Raw genomic sequence first — 5,171 nt, 5'->3', positions numbered from 1 at the left:
CTTTTCTCTCTCTCTCTCTCTCTCTCTCTCTCTCTCTCTCTCTCTCTTTCACTCTTTCTCCCTCGTTTTTTCTAGAACACGAAAGCGTCGCGGCAGAGTTTTAACCCCGGGACTCTCGTCTCGCACGAGCTCGGAATCGGGGCCGGCTTTCCGATACAGTTAAGCGCAAAATGTGGTAACGACGGAGGCGGGATCGCGATTTTCCCTGAAAGCGCGCTCGCGCCAGATACGGGACTATCTGGTTTTAAGTTGACCGTGCGTCAGATATTAGAAGGAGGCGGCTGTGCCGTCGCCGCCGAACTTGGCGGATTTTCGCGCGGCAGGAAGGAAGGAACTCCCGCTCGGACGTGTCGTTTTCGCAAAAGTCCGATACTCCGCACTGCCGATCGATACACGTACCGCCCACACGCTTATGCGACCGGCATACCACCTCGACACATAATTCCGTACGTAATATCGCGGCGAGGCACGCGGCTACTAAATTCGGAAACTTCGACAACTTGCAACTTCGCCGTTCTGCCGCCCCCGTCCCGGCAACCCCGATCTTTCGCCAAGCGTTATGGACACGTTGGCGTCTTGGGTGACAACGACACTCCTCTCTCGTCCACGATAATGGAAAGTATCGGAAAGCACAGCCGCCCTCATGTCGTTCTCCCTCCGTCTTCCCCCTCTCTCTCTCTCTCTCTCTCTCTCTCTCTCTCTCTCTCTCTGTCTCTCTCCCTTTGACAGTATCCGTGTTGGGTTACCTGTCAAAAGCCATTCTCGCCAGATTACCTTACGCCCGTTATTTCGTCGAGTAGATAATATTCATTGCTCTCCCCAGTCTCCCCTCGCGGTTACCGAAATCATTATCTTGTGACTACGAAACGAGCACCGCAGAAGAGAGACTATGGACGTGATCTAGATCGATAACTCGGCATCCGGAATAATGTACTTGTCGATTGACGACGCTTCGGCTCCGCGAGGACGCGCTTTCATCTTGCCAGATGAGATCTCGGGAATTCATTCCGGCCGTAGACGTTATTTAGGACGACGTTGCTGTCGACGATAACTGATGCGGAGACCGATGTATTACTATACACTTTTTACCTCCCCCCGACACAACGCTGTGGAAACTATCTCCGTTTTTCGTCGTCGCTCGCGATCTCGCGTGTCCCGCCGCCACTCGTTAAATGCAAATCGATCTTGAACCGATTCTGAATTTAGTCACGCGTTCATTCTCGCGAGCGTGACCAGAGGAGAGTGAAAGAGAGAAATGAAAAGATAAATTTATTAAGCCTTGAGAGATAAAATCCCTTCAGACATACCGCATAGTAGGAGTACAGTATATGCATAAAAGTATAATATGAATAAGAAAAAATAGAAAACAGAATATTACAGCAGATATAATGCAATGATCCACTCTAAAATATATAAAATTGCAGATGGAAAAATAAAAAGGAAGGAAACAAATTCTAATCAGTAATCAAGGAAAAAAAGAAAAAATTAAGCACGTCTTGAAAATCCGATAAAAAACATAGAAATATGATAACAAGATGTGAAAAGTAACGAAAAATAGTGAGAAAATAATGTGGCAGAATGTAATAAGAATACAAGAGAAAGAGAGAGAACGAGCAAGAAGGAGGAAGAAATTATCCTCGAAGTCGCGATAAATGTCGTTTCTATCGGAAAGAACAAAGTGCAACGTGCTTGATACAACACCCTACGCGCGCGCGCGCAGGGTAACGCCTGGCACATTTTCTTACGTGGCGAACTCGAAACTCACTTTTAATACCGTTCCCCTCGACTTTCTAATGCTTTTTACGTGGCCTGCACACGGCGCTATCAGCGTTAACAACGAGTTATGAATACGAACCTCGGTTTCTAAGTGCATTAAGTATGCGGGCCTGATAAGGGCGCGGGGAGATTAAGAGGGTATAATACGAGGAGAGGGAGGGTGGGTGTGTGATAGCGCGTTTTATGGGCCGACACTAACGATTTTAAATGAGGCGAAACACGGGAAAGAGACCGCGTTCGCGTTCGCGCGAGCTGGGGCTGAGGAACGCGGGTTTCGCGCGAATATTGTCTCCCTCGCGAGCGTACACGGCGGATTAAACGACGTGCAAACCTCCGCGGCCCCGCTGAGATTCCCGATTTATGAAGCGTATACACACGACGCGATATTCGCGCGAGCCCTCCCGGTCCCCCCGGAAAGTCGCGCATGCGAGACCTCGTTTCACGGATTGTCGCCGGGACAAACGCCGTTTCATTGCGAACAACGGCGGCGTTCAGCGCGGCGCGAAACGCTTTCGGCGAACGGGGCATCGTTAATGAGAAAAAGAAACAGAATGAGAGGGAAGAAGAGAAGAAGGGAAGGAACCCAGGCAGATGAAGACAACAAATCGGTTCATTCGCCGGCGATGGGGCGCAATCAACTCGATAGCCCTCGACAGAGGAACAATCTTGAAAAAAAAAAGAAGAAGAAGAAACAGAAGGAAGAGAAAAGAACGAAAGAAAGAAAAAACAACATAGCCCGGGCCCGGAGAGATTTACAATTCACGGAGGAGTCGGGAAAAGTTAACGCGAACGTGCTCTCCCGAGCGAAAGCAAATCGAACTGTCATTAGCCGTTACGTCGTTAGCTCCGCGAGCGCCATGTTACGCGGATGATGTGTCCGAAATTGCCGAAGGGGGTTCGAAAACAAGCTATCCTCGCGCGGACGGGCGCGCGGTCGTCATCCTCGCGGTTGGAAAAACACACATAAATAACCGTCGACGCGGCGGTTCGTTCGCGCAGAACTCGTCGCCGCGATGAATATTTAAAGCGAGATACTTTCTCGAACTTCGCTCCCTTCTCGCGATACCGTCGAGCTTTTCTCTGCCATCGTGCTTTCGTGGCGGTGAAACCTGCCGTCTCGCTGCGAGGCGGGTCTCGAGGGGTAAAACTGGTAAATTGGTCGTTTGATTCTCGATCAATCAAGAGCGAGTTAGCGTTCGCGACGCTAACTGTGTCGCCGTTTCTTATGTCCATCACGAACGCTACAGCCGGCGAAATGCTGATCCGGCTGTGTGCGGAATTCGCGGGATTCGAAGACCATAAAGGCGGCAGGAAGATGGCCGATACACGTCAAATATATGGAAAAAAAATTGATTGAATTAATCTGAATATGGAATGTGTTAACTGGACGTTTGGAGGAAATGAACTAATCATAATTTTAATTAAGGTAATCAGACAAATTTGGTTACACGCGTTCTAGTTAAAGTAACTAGAACGCGTTATTTTTATAGACAAGCGAGGAAAAGGCAGACAGAGACGGATATTTGGAGAGATAGAGAGGAAAGTGGACAGGGACGGAAGGCTGAAAGGGTTAAACGCAGAAAAGACTCGACGTAGTCCTCTGAATTCAATAACTCTCCGGCTTATCCGCCTCAGCGTGACGTCCACGGCTAGCCGGACGACTTCAAAAGGCTGCAGAGGGCGGAAAAGAGGGAGACAGCGAGAGAGAGAGAGAGAGAGAGACAGAAAGAGAGAGAGAGGGGTGGGACAGGGAGAGAAATCGCGAAATCTGACGACGAGTGGCTTTTCGGAAAAATCAGACTCAGCATGTAGGACACTTCCGCGCTGCCGAGAAAGTCCTTGAACTGCTCGGAGGAGTCCGCGGGAGTCGTAAAGTGCCGTTGCCACCGCCTCCTCCGCCACCTCCGCGCGGCTCTCCCTCCTCGAGGAGAACGTGGAGAGAAGTTAAGATGGTACAACGTGGAGATAAAACATGTACTTCCAACCGCAAACGACGACGTGCCTTTTGATCTCTCGACGGTCATCTTCAAAGAGCGAGAGAGCTTGTTCGCGCGTCACCCCTCTTCGCCCAATGATTCTTTCACGCGAATATATTCCGCTTATACGTGCTTCGATGCGCGTCTCGAGATCGCACCACCGACACACCAGAGACTGTGTCTGGCGTGATCGCGTTAATTAACTGCTTGGGTTGAAATAACGTCTGCCAGACGTTGTTTGTGCTTTCGCGAGCCAAATGTGCGCGCTGTTAATCACAAACCTGACTCGAAGCTCGAGTAACTTTTACTTGTACCGAAAGTCTTTTAACTCTGGAAAGGTAGCAATAATTTATGATATAATTAAGGTAGGACTGTGTAAGTCTTATTTACTCCAATAATATGTCACGAAAAAGCAGTGTTATTCACTTCAGTAGGTACACTAGGATTCATAAATGCCTTTACACTTCCGGTATCTGGAGAACTGAACTTTCTCGATCTGGCGTATCGTTTCTCCGTAAGCATGAATCGTGACTGTTAGTTGTTGATTCTTTCAGTAACTAACAATCACGATTCTCGTTTACTGAGAAAAAATGCGCCAGATAGAAAAAGCCCAATTCTCCAGATACCGGAAGTGTAAAGGTATTTATGAATTAGTGTAGGTATGTGATGAAATGAATACTAGTGGTGGTCTTAAGATTTTCGATATTATAGCAGAAGTTGATCGCTCGCATTGGCATAACGTCTCCCAGACGTGCTTTTGTGAGATAAATGCGAGCCTTGTTAATCAACAAACTTGTCTTAACCTTGTTACTTCGTGAATGCCAACGCGACGGGTTAAGGACATTGCACTTTGACGTAACTCGGGCACGTGGAGGTGTTGCTTTCCCGGCCACTTCCGCTCGACGTGTTTTAGGCGGCAAAATCGCTCGGTCTCGTTGAATTCTATCGGGCCGTTCGACAGTCGGGCGACAGCGAAACGAGTTATTCTACGTATTTATTTAGCTTTTTGCGCGCGAATACGTGCTGCGTAGTAAAAAACGATATCCGTTACCAGCCGCTCGCACTCCCTCGGCCAGATTAATTCGGATTATTCGTTAAATTAATTGCGGAGAATGCGCCCGCGCGGCGCCGGATCACGATTTCTCTTTGGAAAAAGCATCAGCAAGCGCATTTGCACAGTCCGTTAATTATCCGGGTATCGAATGGACACACAGGCGGACGCTTTAGGGGGCGAACGAATGAGACTCGCGACGGCTTCAACGCGCGAACATTACGAATGTATACGTATGTATGTGTTTGCCATTTATAAATCGGTTTCGCGAATTACACGGACTCGGAACTGCGTAAACTTGCGTTTAGCGCACCCACTCGTCACCGGTATCGCAATTCCCGCGTTGTAATCAGAAGCGACGCGTCCGG

This window comes from Odontomachus brunneus, unplaced genomic scaffold, assembly GCF_010583005.1.
Source record: "Odontomachus brunneus isolate Ranch 3 - 2012 unplaced genomic scaffold, Obru_v1 Obru_scaffold_006, whole genome shotgun sequence".
NCBI lineage: Eukaryota > Metazoa > Arthropoda > Insecta > Hymenoptera > Formicidae > Odontomachus > Odontomachus brunneus.
This window is presented reverse-complemented; position numbering follows the sequence as displayed.